The following is a 22992-nucleotide window of genomic DNA, read 5'->3' on the forward strand; positions in this document are numbered from 1 at the left end:
CTTGCTTAGGTATGGGGAATGATGTCTTCCCATGGGGGAAACCTGAAGGGATGATTAGGGCTTATCATGCTGTGCTCTAACATAGCTTAAGTAGGAAACAACTATATAATTCCTAGTGATAGTATGGTGGGACTGTTTTTGTGTTTCACTCTCCTTGTCACAATTTTGCTTATAGTGTGTTTTAACATCCTAGTTATTGCAAAACATGCCATTTTATTTAAGATGCAGTTACTTCAATAAACCTTATTGGACTATACTCTGCCTCTGTATGCATTGCCTCTGTGAGACTAATGTAACAGAGAGAAAGGGATGAGATCTGATCAACCATGATTGCCCTGAGGAGTCCTCTCTGTCATGCACTCTGATGCCACAATCATCCCTGCTCTCGGATGGAGATGAGGCACTGCTAGTTGGGGGGAGAAACACAGATTGGGCCAACAGGCGTCATATGATGTGGGATTGTACTCAGTACTCTACAATTAAGGTGATTCTGCTGCCCAAATCCAGTAGTCTCATTAGGATAATGAGAACCTATGTGACACCCTAAGGTCTCCACTGACATGTGGGTAAGCTGCATTAAGGACAACTGTGGAGCCTGGAACCCCTCTTGCTGTTTATAGTGGGGGTTTACCACATCCTGTGGCAGACACCGATCTTCCACCCTCCCATATGTCAGTACATGGGCAACACCCTACAGTTACTCAGGACTTCCTAGGGGTCACATGAGGCCTCACCAGTGCCAACTCTGGGTTCCCCTCAACTGGGGCAGAAGGCCTTTGGCTCACTGGACCTCGCTTAAAGAATGGCCTACCCTTCCTTTTCTTTGTCCCTTTTCTTGGAGATCCCTCTCTCCTAACTGTAGGGACTGGCTCCCATGGGACTTTGGTTGGGGTGCCCTGGGCAACTGCCAAATCTGAGATCAGTCTCACCCCTGGGAGGTCATTACCCAGGATGCAATCTAAGGGGAGGTCAGCACTGACCACCACCCTAAACAAGTCAAGGATACCCCACTCTTTAGTGGTACTATTGCTGCAAGTTTGGTGGTGACCTCACCTGTGGCTATCCCTGACTCTCCTTGTCTCCCCTGGGACATACATGTCTGGGGACACCAACCAGTCACTCACTATAGTGTGACTTGCACATGTGTCTCTGAGGCCAGTGATACGGATCTCATTCACCTCGGTGAAAGTGCCTACTCCTACCCCAAGGACCAACAGCTTATGATCTGGACCTGTCTCCCAACCTAATGCCGTGAGGACCTCATCATCTGAGAAGTCTATGGCTACATTGGACAGCCCAGTACTAACCACCTTCTTGGAACAGGCTGCATCTCCCCTGAAGTGACCCGTCTTCTGACAGTCAAAGCAGGCCTTGTTGTCCAAGAGCTTCTTTAACTCTGGGTCTCCCTGCCTCTGCCTGACAGAGTGGGAGTGGGAGTGGGATTTAGTTTCTCCCTTCTTAGGGATCTATGGTGCAGAGGGAGTCTCTGTAGTGGGCTTACCAACCCCCTCTTTAGGTTTTTAGGGACCTGACCCCCCTTCTTAGAGTCTCCCCCTGGGACTTGACAACCACTCTGGTTCTCAACCACTCAACAGCTGCTTCCCCCAGCTTTGTGGGGTTGGTCAGCTTAGAGTTCACTAGATGCTGGCATAACCTCTCTGATATACAATTGGTCAGGATGTGCTCCCTCATTATCAAAATGTACGGCCCCTCATAAGTATTTACTCTGTTACCCTGTATCCAGCCCTCTAATGCTTTAGCTGAGAAGTCCACAGAGTCGACCCATGACTGGGTATTGTCCTTCTGGGATTTCCTAAACTTTATTCTATGCTGTTCTGGGGTGAGACTAAACTTCTGGATGAGGCAGTTCTTTATATTGGGATAGGAATCTGTCTCAGTCAGGAGCCTATCCCCAGATACTGGAATCAGCTCCCTAAGGAGTGAACTGCAGTACTGAGGCTTAACTCCCCTCATCCTGAGAGCCCTCTCAAAGGCTACCAGCCACATGTCTATGTCATCCTCCTCTTGATAATCAAGTACCACCCCCTTGGGTAGTCTGGGGCACAATCCACCATCCATAAACACCTCGACTTCTCTGTCGCTGCCACCATCTCTTTCTTCACTCTTTACCCATTTCTTCTTCTCTAGGGCCAACCTTTCTGCCTCCAAAGCTAAGAGGGCTACATGGGCCTCAAGCTCCCTCTCCCTGAGGTCCTGTTCTGCTTCTTCTTGGTCTGATGCTACAGACCCTCCCCTCTCACTACCTCTTGATGGGGCCCTAGCTGCTGAAATCACAATTAGGTGATCATCCTCCTCCTCCTGGAGGATGGAGAGGAAATCTACCCCTATCTTCCTACCTCTGAAGCTTTCTCTGCCATTATCTGCATTACCCAGGCTACAAGGGACTTGATCATCACAGTCTTCCTAAGGTTGTCCCCTCTTTCTGCACAATACCCTAAGCTCAGCTGCAGTGAGTGTGGGTAGGCTAGCCAGATCAAGCTCCATTGTTTCCCTTAAGTTTTGTGTCACTTTAAAAAACTCAGACACCAAATAATCAAAACAATTCAGAAAAGTAAAAAAATGAAGTAATTGAAAATAAAATCTGAATTTGAAAAATCAAGAATATTTTTTGCTCTAGGTCAATTTGGAGGATTTTTAACTTATTTCACTTAAAACTGTAGTGTGATATTAAACACAAGTACTGGATCCCACCACTGCGTACCAAAAATGTTAGAAAGTGGATAATTGGTAAGGGCATGTAAGTACCTACACCCACAAACCCCAACCAGGTCCAGGCAAATCTCAATAAATTAATGACAGCTTAACCCTTGGTACCCTTGGCAACAAGCAGTTAGGTTTAACGTAGGAGACAGGTGTGTAGCATTTAATAGCAACAAAACAGTAAATACCTAAACCACAAATGACAATAAAAATCCAACAGCTATTTATAAAAATAGATTACATTTTTACCTTTAAAATGACAAAAATCCAATGTAGGGAATGGAGATATGAGTTTTTAAAGACTAAACGTAATTCTAGCGATTAGAAGCAAATAGCGCTCAAAGGGGTAAAAAAGATCACACTGGATAGGGACAAAGTCCAGAGTTCAAGCCACCAATAATGTAACACTGTTACACTTACTTTCAGAAGTGTTTCTTCATACAGGAAAGTGGTCCACAGAACCAGCCAAGGGTTCAGAGGCTCTGTTTTGCCTCTTGTGATCTGGGACCACAACTCCCAAATGCACCTCTTTCATTTATGGAGCTGTGTAGAACAGTTGCTCCAAATATCTCCAAACTTCAGGATCTTCTTTCAGAGGTCCTTTTTGGCTCCTGGAAGTGTCCACAACTTGATCCAAGGTTCCATAAGCTCTGAATTGCTTCTTGGGAGTTGGGACTACAATTCCCAGAATGCACCTGGTCAGAATCCTCAAATGGCCACTAGATGCTGGTCAGCTTGGCTCTTCTTGCAGGACTTCATGCAGGGGACTCTGGGCAGCTTCTTTGCACCTATAGCTTACAGGGAGTCCTTTCTTAAAGCAGTTGAAGTCAGGCAAAGTAATACTGAAGCCCAAGTGTGCAGCTGGTGCAGTCCTTCAGAATGCAGTGTCCACGTGCGGGTGAGGGGGTCCAGCAGGGAAGTCCTTCTTCTTTGTCTTGTTCCTTGTATGAATATGAGGTGTGGGTGTAGCTCTGCCATATTATCCTTGCTCCTCGGGTGGAAAGCGGGGTGGGGGGCAACTGCCCAATCATGGGCAGGCCACCACCCTTGTGGATGATCACTTCCTGAGAAGTGTGGCAAAAATCAATCACAAGGAGCAATGTTCTTTAAAAATCCAAAATGGAAGAATCTGAGTTTTGGAGGTTATGTTTTGGCTGAGTCCACCCACTGGTGTGGCTACATTCCCTTAACACACCCCTCTCCAGCCCTCTCCTAATCTAATTGGGGGGCACCTGATTGTTTGGGTTTGCACGAAATGGAGGAGGTCCTGAGCTGCTCCAAATGTCCTTCCCTCCTTTGAAGATGTGTAGTAAGGTTTCCTTTATCTTTTTATGAAATGATTTATACTAGTAGTTTGTAAACCACACATTTGTATGCTACAGTAGAATGTAAATTGCAAGTAGAGTTCAGATTTTTAACCACTTTGCATGAGTTTGAGTTTCTTTTTCCTACGTAGAAGTTATGTATACAGTGCTCTACATGTAGGTTATAGGGAGCCTGGTATGTGCTTAAGCATAGAGTGACACAAGAAGGCACACACTAATGAATAAAGTGACAGACCTAGACACACACTAATGTAAAGACTGAGACAGCAAGGAACTCATATGTATATAGTAATACAACCATAAATAGATTGATGCATATACTGACAAGTCCAGGCATACAGTAATGCATACTGTGTCAGAAGCAAATCAGACAGTCATGAATACACTAACCCACTTAGGCACACACTCATGCTTACAGTCCTACATTGAAGCACACAGTAATACATACACTGGAACACGAAGGCAAATACTTATGCATATGCTGACAAACCCAGGCACACACTGGTACATTCACTGTGACATACACTTATTTATGTACTGAGAAACCTACCAACACACCGACACATACAATCACACCCCCAGGGAGATTCTCATGCATATAATGACACACCCAGTCAGACACAGATACATATTCTATCATACCCAGGAACACACTGATACATATTCTGACATATCCAGGAACACATTGTTGTGTACACTTAGACACCCATCAACACACTGATGAATACTCTGGCACTCCCAGGCAGTCACTGATGTGTACACTGACCTACTGAGTCATTCAGTAATCCATACAGTAACACAGCATACACTTACGTATACAATTACACACCCAGGCATAAATGGACACATATACTGATACACCTCGGATCACAATTATGTATAGACTAATGTACCTAGAGAAATACTGATGCATCTGATAAGATACCCAAGCATACACTGATACATACCATAACGCAACTAAGCAAATATTCATGGATAAAGGAAAACATTGAGCCAGACAGTCATGCCTATGATAATAGAAAAAGGCGTACTCTTCTTTCAAATAAAGTGTGAGAACATAGTGATATGATGCAATTCTTTGTATTACATTTAAATGCTTATGATACATAACTGAATAGTACATCGTAAAAATGTATACATTTCACCATGTTTTTAACTTCAGAGATCTATTCCTGTATTATAAGAGATATCAAAAATGCCCAAAAAACACACGCAAAATGAGCAAAATTCACTATCTTTTTGCAATACAGAAACAAAATGAACAACAAGTGGACAATGTTACTAAAGACAAAGGAGCTGCTGGCAAAACAAACAAAAATGTTTAAAATCTGTATGTGGAAAACTGAAATGTTTGCAAAATGAAGAACATAAAAAGAAGACTTTTAATTAGCCCAACAAAGGAAAATGTCAGATTCCAAGCAAAAAATCAATTAAGAAAGTAGATAGCTTAGCCAGAAGACAGCAACAGTTCAAAGAAATAAGAGTTGGAATGTTTCATGCCGGGGTAATTCAGAATCCTATCAAAACTATAAAGCAATACAAAAGGAGAAGTTAAATATTAAAAAAAAGAATGTGTTGAAGCTGTAGTGAATAAGGCGTTTGCCTTGAAAAGAAAGCTTTTTATTTTGATTATCAATAGAATGTGAACTTTGGATAAAACAGTGCCGGGTAGGAAGAGATGGAGCCAAACAAAAAGACTTGTCATTAAAAGAAAGTTTTGTAAAATATTTAGTGGTGAATGGAAACATACGTTTCTTTAATGAAGAAGGTTATTCCCAAGAGAATGCATTTGCACAAGAGGTTGATTTAACTGGTCAAAGCTATGAGATGAAGGATGGCAGTCCTGTTGAAAAAGAGGAGATTGGTCCTAGAAATATGTAAGAGGGGATAGCTAAAGAGGTTTAGGGAAGGCATATACCGGGCCCTGTTTATAAATGGAACTGTGGCAATATTGGTAGTGTTGTGCAGCAATCTATTGATTTATTATGAAGGTTTGTATGCTAGCTTCCATGTATAAGGCTGAAGAGAAAAACTTCAGTTTTGCAAGGATTACAAAGTAAGAAAGTATAAAATTTATAAGGACGTTCATAAGCATGTTTATCAAAGAAAGGGTGTCAAAGTACATTTCATCACTTTAGAATGTTGGTAGTTCCCCATTCAAAAATACAAAGTTTAGCTAGAAGACGTTACTATGTAAAGAGAACAGCATTATGTCTAGGAGAGATTATTAGGGTACTTTTGAGGGGTACTGTACAAGAGGTAGAAAAAGGTTGTGAGGATGTGTAGGTTCTATTCTTTGGTCCCAAAGAGGATTCTAGGGAGAATGAGGAATTCATAGGTACAGGCATTGAGGAAAAGACTACAGGTATTGCTACTGAGAATTTTGAACAAGATATTACAAGAGACTATAAAGTTTAATACAGCTTGTTCTGAAAAGACAAACTATGTTTGTATCTCTTGTTGACACACTCACTACAAAAGTCAAACATGAAATCTAGATATATTTGCAAACACTGAAGGAAAAACAAAGAAAACAAAGAAAAGTGGCAAGAACTTGCTGCTCATTTATTTCTAGGGGCACATTTTGACTTGTCCATGCAGCAAGTTATTTGTAAGTACTGTTATGATATGTTAGAGGTTCAGAAAACACCAGCTAGAGCAGTATTTTATAATAATAGTTAAGAACTTGAAAGTATTCCAGAACAACTACAACACTTAAATGTATATGAATTTATCATTATACAAACTGTTCATCCATTTCAAATGATTATATGATTGAAACCAAAACAGGTAAATTGCATCCAGCAGAGTTATTGAAAGGCCTTAAAGGAAGAGTAGTGTAAATAGAAAAAGTAGATCCATCCCGATCAGAGCAAATTTTCAAGCACTACAGCATACATCCATTACATTCCAAAGAAATCATTGGGATGCTATTAAGCTTTTCCAAATGAAGCAAGCTAAAGGGGCTCCCATCAGCGAATGGGAAAATGGTTTAGAGACTTGTTGTTTTCCCTATGTGTTTCCCATTGGAGTAGGCAGTCAGTATGATGACCGGCCCATATAAATACCAGCAGCTAAATACCGATCAACACGATTATATTCAGATGATACAAGATTTAGACAGTGTATCCCATACATATTTCATCTTCTCGTTGAGAGTGACTTCCCTGGACTTTCGTATGTAGTAAATCATATTATAAACAGGAGTTAATCTTTAAAATATGTGTGGAAGAGACTTTTTAAACAGAAGCTGTGAAAAAGATAGAATATAACTTGATTAATTTAATGAAATGTCAACGTGACACCAATGAATATTGGTTCCGTTGTCATGGAGAACTGAAGTGAATGCTGAGTATGCATTTGATAACCTGATTCAATTAGAGAAAGATGCAAACTCAAATCAAATCAAATTAATCTTTATTTGGATATTACTCCATAAAAGTTGTACCTTTAAAAAAACAAAAAAAAGCAAAGATAACATGCAATGAAACTTTCTTCACATTATTATTAATATAAATAGATAAAACCTTCATTTTCACAAGTTTGGCCATTATTCACTCTCATAGCGGTGGATTTATAGGTGCATACGTCTTTTCCTCTGTTCTAAAACAAAAGTTATCACTGCCTGACATTTCTCTTTAGTATCCAATTTACATAAATAATTAAAAGCTTCTCTACGATAAGATAATTTGTTGATGACAAATTAAGGTTTTAAGAAACATTTCCTGAGATCATGATAAAATCTGCAAAATATATTAAAATGCATCATGGATTGTGCAAATTGTCCCACACAGGGACACTTGGGTAAATATTTACTTCATATCCTCATCTTTGGGAAAGCCACTAAGAAATGCACTGTCCTAAAATGCCTTCGAGTTAAGTAAAATCTTTCTTGACTATGTGATGTTATTAATAAATAGTTTTGAATAGTCTTGTTGACTTCAGTCTTATACAGTGCTACTGTCGATTTCCTACATTCTCTATTGGCTCTGTCACTTTCTCTCCATTCCATTAGTTGGATTTTCAATTCTTTTTTGCTGAGTTGAAGAATGGTACCCGGATCGTCTAGATTTGAATCCAGATTAATACTTTTCAGCACATTTTTTAGGCGCACAAACCATGGAATTCTGACCCAGTCTTCTAGTGTTAGTTTAATAATCTCCTTTGTAAATCTGGTCCCTTCTTTAGACCAGATGCCGTGCCGTGCCAATAAGGCACTAATATATATTGAGTCTTCCACATAGGGGCAGCCTAATTCCCTATTTACTATATAAGTAGAAATAGTATTTGGCACAGCAAGTAGTCTACAGAGGAATTTATTCTCTGGTACTTGTAATGACTGAATCTCGGGCATTGTGCCCCAAAGGACGGAACCATACATGATGCTATTAATTGTTTTGCTTCTATAAATTTGTAGCATTTCCTTAAGCGGTTTATTCCCAATCGTCCTTGAAAATCTAAAAACGGCCTCTGTTGTGCTAATGTACTTCATCTTAGTTATTTCTAGATGTTGGATCCATTGGCCTGTATTCAAATACTGTACACACAGATGTTTAAAACTATTTACCTTGTCACATTTGTGGCCCTTAATAATATCAGTTTTTTTTCTGGCCTTTCCCAGGCCACAAGTCATTACAACTGTTTTTTTCAAATTCAGACACATATCTCTACCCTCCATACACTCTACAAAACCCTCTATCAGTCGCTGCAGCCCGTTTGCAGTTCATAACAGGACTGCATCGTCTGCATATAGGAGGAGTGGGACAGGACATTCTCCTATTTTAGATGTGTCAATGCCATATTTATTAGTTGGGCATCTACCCCATTGATGTAGAGGGAAAATAAAAGGGGAGCTGAAATGCAGCCCTGACGTATGCCTCTCCCAATCCTAAAGCCTGGGTAAATTCAGCATTTCTTCCATACCGCACTCGTGCTGTTAAATGATTCTACAATTGTGCCCAAAAACTAATTATGTCTAGCGGTGCATCCAGATCTATTAAAACTTTCCACAGCTTTGCATGGTTCATTAAATCAAAAGCGCTGCTAAGATCGGCAAAGCAGAGAAACACATGACCCTTTTTGCCATTGTACATTTACTTATTATTAAATTAAGATGTATACACTGCTCCAGTGTTCCAACCTCAGGTCTAAATCCCAATTGGGCCTCTGTAAGTATATGATTATTTGTTGCCCAAGACTCTAATCTTTCTAGGAGTACTCTCCCTAATAATTTGATTGAATAGTCTAAAAGGGAAATAGGTCGATAGCATTTAGGGTCACCTCTATTTCCCTTTTTAAAAATAGGGACAATTATACTTTCTGTCCATGAAGTTGGAATATATCCCTTTGTCACACTCAAAAAAGCTTGGGTCAAAATAGGGCACGATAGATCCGTGTATGTCAAGTAAGCATCTGCAGGCACCCCATCGGGGCCCGGTGCCTTCCCTTCGAACATCTTCCCAGGCCAGATCTAACTTCCTCTATGCTAATCATTTTCAGAAAGGGTGCTTTGATCTCAATTATTCCAGTGTTTGATGAATGCATAGCCAAATTGTCTGAATGAACTATTATGCCAAAATGGGAGAGCCAGTCCGCTGATGGAACATGTGCAGTAATTTCAAGTGCATCTCTATTTTTTAGGAATGGTTGGTTGATAGTTTTCCAAAATAGGGGACTATCCCTCAATGCCGCTCCATGCTCAAGATTATCCCGTGCCCTAGCTCCCCATTGTGCCTTCCTAGTCTCCAGTGAATGTTTAGAGCTGGAATGTTTGTTAATGATTTCTTTCCTATTTCTTGGTCGAGCCTGCAGGGCTTGCTTAAGTTCCTGACTTGCTTGAGAGCAATTACGATCAAATCATCCCTGTTTTACCCTTTACCTTTTGCCAGATGTCACTTTTAGGCTCTCTGATATGGCATTATTAAGTTGATTGAAGAACATTAAGATCTCTAATGGACGTTGATTAAATTCTGTACATGTTAGAATTTCTTGTTTATGTAGAGTCACAATTTTTATCATCAGGTCTATTTCATTTATACCAGTCCATTTTATGTAAATTCCATTTTCTCTATTTATTCCTATGTTTGTTGCTAATCGTTCTCCTATGTTATAGGGTTTAGCTAGTCTCAGGATAAGTGACAAAGGGTGATCACTGAATATAGTTGGCTTAATCTTTAGTGGTTCAATCATAACAACATTATTCCTAGAGATTAGTATGTGGTCAATAGCTGAAAAATGCCCTCCTCCCCTGAATGTTGGCTGCTTCTCTCACTTGGATTTTTCTTGTTCCACCAGTTCCAGATCGTATCTAAATATTGTTTCATTCAATATAGTTCTATAATTATTATGTATGAAATTAGATTGGGCATTTCCCCGATCACCGGTTAATCCATATGCCTTTTCTGTAGTAGTCTGGCATGTCCTGATGTTAAAATCTCCAGCCCATATTAATATGTATGTGGATGTTATATTATTTAGAAATAGATGTAAATCATCCTGGAGAGTTAATGCCACTACCTTTTTAGTATCATCAAGTTTTTTATTGTAATAATTGATTAGTACAATTCCTATGGTACCGTTTACCCAGAAGTATAAAAACTGATAATAAGGGGAATCAAGGAAGGATTTCACCAATGTAATTGGTACTAATGTTGAGATCAGTATTGCTAACTCCCTTTAGCCCTCCCACTAGATGAGGGGGAAGCTGATGTGCTAATGTGAAGTATCCTTCAATTAAGAAGGATCCGGTGTGCCATGTCTCCTGCAGGCAGATTATATTTGACAAACTTAATATGGTTTGCCATTCCTTATCAGCCAATTTAGTTCCTACCCCAACTATATTCCACGACATAAGGGTAATTGAGTCCCTTGTTAGGGACCTCCCGTCAATCTCAACATTGCCATCGCAGCTCAGGGTATTGGATATTGACTCTATAGTGATGTTTGATACTTCATCTGGGGCAAGCACCCCTGTTCTATTCATATCCTCCTGCTGTCAATCTAGATCCTCTTTAGTATTCAGGAGGATAAATCGATTGGAGCATTCCAAGTTGCCATACCTATCCAGATTATTGGGTACTTTCCTTGTATCCCCTGAGCATCTTGCACCTAGAGTATTCAGTGTTCTATAGAAATACCCTAAGGGGACAGCCATTATCTCCCTTCTAATATTTTTGCAAGTTCGGTGTCTTTTATTTAAATCTAGCAGTAATTTTCCCACAAAACCAGGGTCACGAAAATTAACCACTATACAATCTCCATCTTTTTCTTCCAAATATCCCACCCATCGAACTCGTCTTGCACATAAAATTTCATGAAATAAAATATCAGGTGTGCATATATTCATCGACATCCAATGTGATACTTTGTTACAGAATTCTGTCCAGGTCTCAACGATGTTTGATCCTAATTTGGGAAAATTTTTAAGTATGATTGCATATGGAATGGCATCTGGGGATAGTTGTAAATCCTTCTTCGCAGATCTATCTCTATTCACACTCTGCCATTTATGATTTACATCTAATTATCTCACTTGATTAGTAATAGGTGCCTTTGGTTGAGATGATTCCCTCTGTGCAGAGTGATCGTTTTTCATACCTCTTTTATTAGAGTTCACATTCCCTGTCATTGTAATATCCCTTGTACCTACATCCACTTGATTCTCATTCAGGGCGGTGTCGCAACCAAGGAAGGGATTTTTAGTATTAATAATCATATTAACACTTATTTCTATTTTGCTGGCATGTTCTTTTATCTCCTTAATTTCTAACAATACTTTGGACTCCATGTTGTCTTATTAGCTATGCAATTTCTTAAACAAAGTTTCCATATTTTTAATGGGGGCCATCATAGCCTATTGGTGCGACTATTGAGTGTCCTCCATGTATTTCAGAGGTTATTTTCCTTCCCTTAGGAGGCTGTAATAATGGTATGGGATTAGATTTTGTCATCTGCCTGTTTCTCTTCTTCTTAGGTATAGGAGGAGTTAGGTCATCTATATTATTCAAGGGTTCAATTCCTGCTATTGTGCCTGTTGGTACTGATGGGCCTAAAGAAGACCCGGGAACCACCCCAAAAGTACTTTCCTTTTCGGATTCTAATTCAATAATCGAGATGGCAGCCTCAGCATTCACTTCTATAATGGCTTTATGTAAAACACTTTTGGTTTGCCATTTGACGTGCTTCGGCATTGATTGTGATGCTGCGCTTAACCGCACCGACTCTTTTTCCAGCCGCGGTTGGGCCACGGCTCTGAGTATCGGCGCGCCGTCCTTCGCGTTTTTGCACTTATGTGACAGTGCATTTCGGCAAGCACATTTCGTGCTCCTGATCACCTCGCCCTTACCTGTTTTCCTGACATTTCTTCTTGCCTGGTGAAAGGGGACTCCTCTTCTTTTCTTCTTTCCTGCTTTTCTTCTTTTTCTCTGTGCACTTTGCCTTTTCTTTCTTCTGGTCTCCATGTTGTCTTCTTTATGTTCCTTTCTTCCCAGCATGTTTTTCTCTTTTATACTGTTCCCTTTTTTCCTATTCTTTTCTATGGGCCTTTCCCAATCCAAGATGGTATCGCTCTCTTTTCCTGTTTTGTCACTTCCTGTCAAGCACTACCGTTGCCCTTATCTTGGTCAGCCCAGAACCAGCAGAAGACCAGGTGCTCTTTCAAATTCTTTATCCAAAGGTGAGAAGCATTGTGCAGATTGTCACAGATTGCAATGCCAAAAGAATCTGCATTGTGAAACAACCATGGAAGGAAGACAGGGAGACGTCGTAGAGAATGCACAAGCCATGCTGCAGACAGTCCAACAAGCTCAAGAAATACAGAAATTGCAGGCTGAGAATACCGCACTAAAACAGGTCTTGTCTTCCAGGTCTAAGTATGTACCACCCGTGACCACTTCAACACCTCAATATTCTGGGGATCCGCCTAAGATAAAAGAATTTCTGGACGCCTTAATGGTCTTCTTTGCTTTTTGCCAGATACATTTTTCCTCCAATAAGGCCAAGGTGGGTTATCTAATCAATGCCTTGTCTGGCCCACACTAGCATGGACGACTCCCTTGGTTTCTGCAGAAGATCCTGTCCTGAATAATTATCCTGCTTTTTTTTAAACTCTTCAAGCAAATGTTCAAACAACCTGTGTTGGAAGCAGCTGTGGAGGAGGCCTTATGTGATATCCAGCAAGGCAATCAGGATGTTTTACAATAAATAACTCGTTTCAAACAGTTGCCAGCTGAGACCACTTGGGTGGAACGCACCGTTGTAACCTTGTTCCGCCAAGGACTTCGAGAAGAAATCAAGGATGAATTGGTACACTTCACTCCATCTCCATCTTTGAAAGAACTAATGGACCAAGTAATGAACATAGAATATAGATTACGAGAATGGAAGATGAAAAGAAGAAGAACTCAAGTATCATATCAGTCTGGAGCACAACATACCATAAGCCAGCGATCTGACGAAGTCCATTCTGAAGCATCTCCATCCACTGCAGAAGAACCCATGCAGATCAATCTTGTCCGTGGTCCTCTGTCTGATTCTGAAAAGGAGGATAGAAGAAGAAAGGGTCTGTGCCTTTATTGTGGCAAGGCTGGTCATCTGATTCGTAGTTGCCCTGTCCGTCCTTCCAGACCTTATGGAAATGCCAACGCCCGCCCCTAGTGAGGAGGAAGGGTAGGGGAGGATCTGAAGTACAGTCAATATGTTCCTCCAGAGAAAATATGTCCACCTTGTTTATCTTATCGGTTACGTTACAATGTTCACAAGGCCAGGAAGAACAGCTCTTTGCTCTTGTGGACTGTGGAGCCAGTGGTATCTATTTGGACGAGACCTGGGCCAAGGATAAAAGTATTCCACGTGTTCCAAAAGAAACGCAGAGCAAGTACACACTGTAGATGGCTCCCCTTTATCCTCAGGGCCTATGGTGGAGACTACTCCTACTCTCTGTCTGCACCAAGAACATATCACATTTGATCTCATATCCTCGCCTAACCACACAATGATACTAGGAATACCTTGATTAACTCAGCACAACCCATATATCAATTGGGAAACAAGAACAATATCCTTGACATCTCAGTTTTGTCAACAAAATTGCTATACCACCAACTCGTATTGGTCTCCCAAAGAGTTCTATCAGTCTCCCAAGTATACTGATAACTCTATTAATACGATTCAGGGAGTACCTAATTGTTATCAGGAATACTCTGACGTATTTCAGAAGCCTTGCAACTCCATTTTACCTCCTCATCGTATCTATGACTGCACTATTCCATTAGTTGCGGCCGAAGTGCTTCCATTTGGTTGGATGTATTCCTTGACTGACCAAGAAAAGAAGGTACTCAAAGAATACTTAGATGACAACTTAAAGAATCGGTTAATTCCTCCTTGTTCATCTCCTGCTGGGGTTCCTCTTTTCTTCGTTCCTAAGAAGTCGAAAGCTTTGGGTCCCTGTGTGGATTTTCACGGGCTTAATAATATAACAATCAAAGATAGTTATCCCTCACCGTTATTAAGGGATATATTAGACGCCATCCAAGCAGCCAAGATGTTCATTAAATTAGATCTGAGAGGTGCCTATCATCTTTTGCGTATCAAGGAAGGAGATGAATGGAAGACAGTCTTTTGTACTCCGTTTGGTTACTATGAATGTCGAGTCATGCCCTTTGGCTTAACCAATGTACTCTCTGTTTTCCAACGATTCATGGATTCTGTGTTTTCTAACTTATGGAATCAAAGTGTGGTAATCTATCTGGATGATATCCTGATATACTCCTGTAACCCTGAACAACATACTGAACATGTATTGCAGTTCCTGGAAAGATTCAAACAGAACCAGTTATATTGTAAACCTGAGAAGTGCGAATTCCACAAGACTGAAGTAATGTACCCAGAGTTCTACATCAATCAGACGGGAATAGGCATGAACCCATACAAAGTAAGTGCCATTCTAGACTGGCCCTCTCCCTCTTCTGTAAAAGAAACTCATTGTTTCCTTGGGCTTTCAAACTTCTATCGACAATTCATTCAGGACTTTGCCCATCAACAAAGTTATATCACCCAGACTATTAAAAAAGAAAATCTACAAAAGGGATTTGTCTGGACCGATATTGCAGAACAGGCCTTTCAAAATCTAAAGAGGTCCTTCACTCAAGCACCTATTTTGCGACATCCTGATACTACTAAGAAATTCATAGTAGTGACTGATGCCTCGGAAAGAGCCATAGGGGCGGTTCTTCTTCAAAGACAAGACGACAATGAATTGAAACATCCTATCTTCTAGCTCTCTCACATACTGACAGATGCTGAATGCAATTACTCAGTATTAAAATGAAAATTGCTTGCTCTCAAAGTAGGATGTAAAGAATGGAGAAACTTCTTAATGGGCACTAGAGAACCTTTTGAAGCCAGGACTGACTTTCTTTTTTAGTCAATATGATTTTGTGATAACCTACATACCCGGGTCCCAGAATTTAGTGGCAGATGAATTATCCTGTTGATATCCTGAAAGCGCCAATACCTCCTCTCCATACATCATTGAGTCCAGTTGAATCATCGGGCCACTCAATCTTTTCTGGATCGCGTTAAATCTGAATACCAGTTCCTTGCACTTGAAGACTGAAATAAATTGACACCTCTGGTACGAAAGAAACAAGATTACTTTTATCATCAAGACACACTTTTCTTACCTACTAAAAAGGTACAAACTGAGGCATTTGAGATGTGTCATGATTCTCCTGTAGCTGGGCATCGAGGAGTCAAGAAGGCCCAGGAGCTGCTTCAACGTTCTTTTAGGTGGCCTCCCCTGAAGAACGATACTGAAACCCATGTCTCAGCATGTCCGGTATGCGCCCAAATCAAAATACCCAGAACCAAACCAGCAGGTTTATTTATGCCCTTACCTGTTCCTTTAGCTCCATGGTGCACCCTTTCCACAGATTTCATGTATCCCTACCTTCTTCTTCTGGTAACCATGTCATCATGGTAACTGTTGATTCCTTTACCAAAATGGCACATTTCACAGCCCAAAAGAAATTACCCACAGCCCCTGAAATGAGTTGCATATTCATGCAAGATATTCTTCGCCTCCATGGTCTTCCACAAGAGGTTATTTCTGATAGAGATCCACAATATGGGCCTGATTACAACTTTGGAGGAGGTGTTAATCCGTCCCAAAAGTGACAGATTTACCACCAGCCGTATTACGAGTCCATTATATCCTATGGAACTCGTAATACGGCTGGTGGTATATCCGTCACATTTGGGACGGATTAACACCTCCTCCAAAATTGTAATCAGGCCCTATGTGTCACGGTTTTGGAGAGCCTTTTGTGTTTTATTAAACATTGATGTGTCCTTTTCATCAGGGTTTCATCCACAAACCAATGGTCAGACTGAACGTGTAAATCAAGAACTTCAACAATACCTACGATGCTACTGCAATGCCACTCAAAGTAACTGGTCAGACTTTCTTGCTCTTGCTGAATTTTCTGATAACAATACAGTACATAGCGCAACTGGAACAACACCTTTATATTGCACCTATGGAGTCCATCCCAGGGCCTTTTCCACTGTTCCTTGTAAAACTTCGTCCATTCCTGCAGTCACTTCATTTGCATGACGAATCCGCTATATCCTGAGCCTAATACATTCCACTCTTTTGGCCTCTAAACAAGCAATGAAAAAGAAGGCGGATCGTCAACGTCAGGAAACACCTTTGTATCAACCAGGACACACAGTATGGCTTTCATCCAAATTTCTGCCCTAAGGTTTCTCTCAAAACAAATTCAAACCTCGTGTTTATGGCCCCTTTCGGATACTCCAAGTGTTGAATCCTATTGCTGTTAGGCTTAAGTTACCTAATACTTGAAGAGTTCATCCTGTTTTTCATGTGTCCTAGTAAAAGCCTTTTGTTCCTGATCCGTACAACAGACACTGTCAACGAACTCCTCCCCTCTCTGTGAATGGCCATCCTGAATATGAGGTGCAAGAGATCTGTGAGTCTCAATTTTTTCAGAACAGATTGCAGTTTTTGATCCACTGGAAGTTATCCTCTCAGTGACTGCTCTTGGGAGGATGCCTCATCAGTCCATGCACGATGTTTGGTTTGTCTTTTTTATTGTCGTTTTCCTGATAAACCTGGGCCCTCTGGGAGGGGGCTTACTGTGACGCTGCGCATAACTGCGTCGTCTCTTTTTGCAGCCGCTGTTGGGCCACGGCTTCGAGTATCAGAGCGCCGTCCTCCGCGTTTTGCAATTCTGTGATGGCGCGTTTTGGGAAGCACATTTTCTGCTCCTGGTCACGACTCCCTGACATTTCTTCTTGCTTGGTGATAGGGGAATCCTCTTCTTTTCTTCTTTTCTTCATTTCTTCTTTTTCTCTGTGCACTTCGCCTTTTCTTTCTCCTGATCTCCATGTTGTCTTCTTTATGTTCCTTTTTTTCCCAGCATGCTTTTTTCTTTTATACTGTTACCTTTTTTCCTATTCTTTTCTATGGGCCACTCCCAGTCCAAGATGGTGTCGCTCTCTTTTCCTGCTTTGTCACTTTCTGTCAAGCAGCACCGTGGTTATTAGAAAGGGTAGCCCTTATCTTGGTCAGTCCAGAACCAGCAGAAGACTAGGGCCCGTATTTATACTTTTTGACGCTAAACTGCGCTAACGCAGTTTAGCGTCAAAAAGTTTAGCGCCTGCTAACGCCATTCTGAAGCGCCATGCGGGCGCCATATTTATTGAATGGCGTTAGCCGGCGCTAGCAGACCGGCGCTGCCTGGTGTGCGTGGAAAAAAACCACGTACACCAGGCAGCGCCGGCGTTGGGGAAAATAGCGTTAGGGCGTCTTAAAATGGTGCAAGTCAGGTTGACGCAAAAAAATCGCCTCCACCCGATTTGCGCCATTTTTAACGACGCCCAGACGCCATTTACATGACTCCTGTCTTAGTAAAGACCGGAGTCATGCCCCCTTGCCCAATGGCCATGCCCAGGGGACATATGTCCCCTGGGCATGGTCATTGGGCATTGAGGCATGTAGGGGGGCACAATTCAGGCCCCCCTATGCCAAAAAAATTTATAAAAAAATTTAAAAATTATACTTACCTGAACTTACCTGAATGTCCCTGGGATGGGTCCCTCCATCCTTGGGTGTCCTCCTGGGGTGGGCAAGGGTGGCAGGGGGGGTCCCTGGGGGCAGGGGAGGGCACCTCTGGGCTCATTTTGAGCCCACAGGTCCCTTAACGCCTGCCCTGACCCAGGCGTTAAAAAGAGGCGCAAATGCGGTTTTTTTTTGCCCCGCCCACTCCCGGGCGTGATTTTTGCCCAGGAGTATAAATATGACGCATTTGTGTCGCAGTCATTTTTTTGGACGGGAACGCCTACCTTGCATCTCATTAACGCAAGGAAGGCGTTCACGCAAAAAAATTACGCTCTTCCCTCATACTTTGGCGCTAGACGCGTCTAACGCCAAAGTATAAATATGGCGTTAGTTTTGCGCCGAATTTGCGTCTAAAAAAACGACGCTAATTCGGCGCAAACGGAGTATAAATATGCCCCTCGGTGCTCTTTCAAATTCTTCATCCAAAGGTGAGAAGCATTGTACGGATCTTAACATTGATAATCTCTTCATTAAGTTTCCCCCTTTGCGTCTGTAAGATAGTTAGTGATCAAATTGGTGGTGCTAAATGTTTTTGTGCTAATACCATTCACAACTTGGTTTTGCTTCCTTTTCCCCATTATGAATGTTATCTATAATTGCTAAATAGGATTATCTTTAGTAATCTAAGCAAGATTTATACAAGTCCTCAGACCAACAAGCCAGCAGAGTATGCCCAGCCCAGCCTCCTCTGTGCTCCGACGGGCACAGACGGGCGCAGACGGGCCCGCTCTTGGCTTGGTCTTTGCCCGGGCAGTGATCTTTTTACTGCTCCTCTGGACACAAATCGGCAGCTGCCAGCTCTGAGGCCGCAAAGGAGTCTGGGGCTAGTGGTTTGGGTCCCCCCAGAACAAGCACAGAATTCATCCCGGGGAGCGGGAATGCAGCAACCTTTTCACCATGCCTTCAGGCACAAAATGCCAGCCGGGGTTCTGATACTGCAAAGGAGTCTGGGGCTTGTGGTTTGGGCCCCCCACAGAACAAATAGAGAGTTTGTTCCCCGGAGTGGGATAGCAACGACATTTTCACCATACCTCCAAATGCAAAATGACAGCCGGCTGCTTTAATGCCACAAAGGAGTCTGTGATTTGTGGTTCGCCCCCAGAACAAGCAGAGAGTTTGTCCCATGGTGCGGGAATGCAGCGACCTTTTCACTGTGCCTCCGGGTGCAAAAATGGCAACCAGCGGCTCTGATGCCGCAAAGGAGTCTGGGGCTTGTGCTTCAGGCCCCTCCCAGAACAAGCAGAGAGTTTGTCCCAAACTCCAACCTACAAACGGAGAACTTTGCTAATCATATCTTGCTAATGTTTGTAACTATTTCAACCACAGGTTATGACCTATGTTTGCATTTATTTGCAACAAATGCAATCCTCCTCTTGAAGAGGTAAGTGATTTCTTTTGGCGGAAAGAGTACCAAGCAAGAAGTGCTCCACATATTCACAAGCTACTATGGACAAAAGATGCACACAAATTTGGAGGAGGCAGTGATGAGTCTGTGTTGGCTTTTATAGAACAGTATTTTACATGTAGCATACCAAAACAAACTGGTGAAAAAGGTCTCAGAGAACAAGTTTTGATTTCCAAACACATTGATGTGGAATGTACTGTTGTTGTACATACAGCTCCAAAGGACATTTTTACACAACATGTCATTTTGATTTTCAAGACCTGTCATTTTAAAAGGAAGAGTAAACAGTTTCTTGTCTTCAGTCAGATGTACTCTGACACGGGAGTCACCAAAGAACACATATATCTTAAAGAGAACCAAAGATTCCAAATGTATTAATGACTACAACCCTTTGATTTAAAAAATGTGGAATGCTAATATCGACATACAATTTGTTGCATACATTCCATCACTGTGGCATGATATGTCACGTCATACATCACAAAAAATGAAAAATCTGGGATGTAGAAGATGAGGATGGAAATTTCTGCAGGGGAGACACTTAAGCCCCCATTATGACATGGGCAGTATTTTCCGAATACCGCCTTGGTGACGGCTGCCAACATACCGCTGCGGAGTCGAACATCCGCTCGCCAGATTATGACACACACACACAAAACTGACAGAAACCAGCTACAATTAAAAATTCACCAGACCAAATGAACATGAAAAACTGTTGGAACTAGCACCAATACTGACACGCCAGCAAACCAGCACCCTCTAAATAATGACCCATGAATCACAACAGTGGACATTCAACGGCGGTAAACTATTGGCAGTGCACACCGCCGCAGTGGAAATGGCCACTCAAAACCAAAAGAAGCCAATATTGGCCAGTCTAAAAAACCCACACCTGACACAAATACACATACCCCACACACCCACCAACAGCACTATAAAACCACATCACCGACAATCCTTTGCGAACACAAGAAGACCGCTACATCTGGCCAGGCCAATCCCTGAGGTAAGTGCACACACACACCACAACTATCCATTTATCCATCATGCACCACACACCACACACACCACCACATCACTCAACACCCTCTGCACAACACACACACCACACAACACCCATGTCCCCACAAAGGAACCCCCGTTTCACTGATGAGGAGTTGCGGGTGATGGTTGTGGAAATAATCAGGGTACAGCCACAGCTGTTTGGAGCATAGGTACAGCAGATCTCCATTGATAGGAAGATGGAGCTATGGCGGAGGATCGTGGACAGTGTGAATGGTGAAGGACAATACCCACGCACAAGGGACGACATTCAGAAGAGGTGGAACGACCTAAGAAGGAAGGTGCGTTCCATTGCAGCAAGGCTGCATTCTCCCACATTCCACATTCTCCCCCACAGTTGACAGCATCAGAGGAGTAAGTATTGGCAATACTGCATCCTGAGGGCCTCACTGGAGAAGCCGGAGGACTAGAGACCGTTGAGTCATCATTACCATCCCACCACCAGCCATACCTGCATGCCATGTCACCCCCTCACTCTGACTCTCTTCACTCCACTTCATCCCACATAGTGCACCACCCCAATTCCCACACCTAATTGTCTACCCTTGCATGCCATACCCACTACAAGCACATCCTTCCCAGCTCTGCATGCACACCCACTAGCAATGCATGGACAGCATGTAGAACTACCAATCCCACAATCAATTACCATACACTAGCAAAGGTGGAAGGACAACACCATTATCATTGGCAAAGGTAGAAATGCAGAATATGTGACAGACAATTACCCCCACAAATCACTTACATCCCTACAGGTGCCCCAGTCAATGTCAGCGGTGAGGAGGTGTCACGGCAACCCAGTCCAACACCAGAAGAAGCCCTCAGTGATAAAAGAAACTCTGGAGGTCTTGATCTGGATGAACTCCCTGGGCCATCTGGGACCACAGGTCAGTTGGCCACCACACCCCACAGCCAGTCCATCACAGGGCCCAGCCTCAGACTCAAACATCACAGCAGCCAGCCAACACCCCTAAAACCTCTGCCACCATGACACATCAATCAGTAGTGTGCCCACCTGTACAGGAACCCGAGTCGACACCACACAGGCAAGAGGATGTAGGTCTTGGTGTAAGTGGGAGTGGGCACACCGTTCAGGGGACACAGGCACAGGAGGGCAGGAACAGTTGGAGGGCAGCTGTGCACCGGGGGAGTCCAGACCCAGGGACCTGACTGCCCAGGAGGCACTCACAAATGTGCTGGAGGCATACCAACAATTCCAGGACAGGATGGGTCAGGTGATCAACATCATACAGGAGAACCAGTGGCTGCAGGGGTAACACCACCAGGAGGTCATGCAATAATTGCAGGCCTTGAATACCACCATGGCCTCCATTGCAGGGGTGCTGTGTGACATGGCAAACCTCATGTGTGAGTACACAACACACCAGCGGGTCCCTTCCACTGACCACCCCTCCACATCTGCTGCAGCTAGTGCATAGGAGTCCCTCCCACAGGACTCACAGGCCACCAGCACCCCTCCCCCTGCAGGAGGTGAACCACCCCACAACCATTCCCTGAGACCCAGACAGACACCAGAGACAGTTGCCGAGACCAAGACCACTTCCAGGAAATAAGCCCTTCCAGAATGTCCTTCTTGTGTTCCACTGATTCACCTTCTTCACTTTGGACTGCCATTGCTCCTCTTCCTATGGCCCCATGGACACTGGACCTGTGCTACAAACAGACTGGGCCACTACAATGGACTTTTCCCAACCATCACTCCACTCTATTGCACTTTCCATTGCTTTTTTGTTATTCAAATAAACACTCTTTAAAACAACTTGAGTAATAGTGCTTTATCAGAAAGAAATGTGCAATGTATTGAACTGTATTGAATTGCATTATCCTGTGCAAATGTCCTGTAAAAGGTGAATCCATCCAACAAATGTGTTTCTGCAGTCTGTAGTCATCACATCAGTACACTGTTGCAACCACACCAACATCTGCAATAAGGGAAGGCATAGGTGACAGTCAATTGTGATGCAAAGGTAGTGACTGGTACAACACAACAGCCACACAGCACTTTACTAAAATGGAGACATGTAAAGATCAACAGTCTTAACTGAGTGTTATTGGAAGTACTGCTGAAGGTTTTGTGTCCTGTTGTCCACATCCTCATCTTCGTCCTCCTCCTCAGTGTGTACTGCTGCCACCAGTACATTGTCACCCCCCTCCTCCTGAAGATAGGGCACATGGCATCTCAGGCCAAATTGTGCAGCATGCAGCAGACCACCACAGTTTGGCAGACCATCACAGGGGAGTAGCATAGGGATCCAACTGCTAAATGGAGGCACCTGAACCTGGCTTTCAGGAGACCAAAAGAGCGTTTCACAATCCTC

The sequence above is a fragment of the Pleurodeles waltl genome, chromosome 5 (assembly GCF_031143425.1).
Source record: "Pleurodeles waltl isolate 20211129_DDA chromosome 5, aPleWal1.hap1.20221129, whole genome shotgun sequence".
In the NCBI taxonomy this organism is placed as follows: domain Eukaryota; kingdom Metazoa; phylum Chordata; class Amphibia; order Caudata; family Salamandridae; genus Pleurodeles; species Pleurodeles waltl.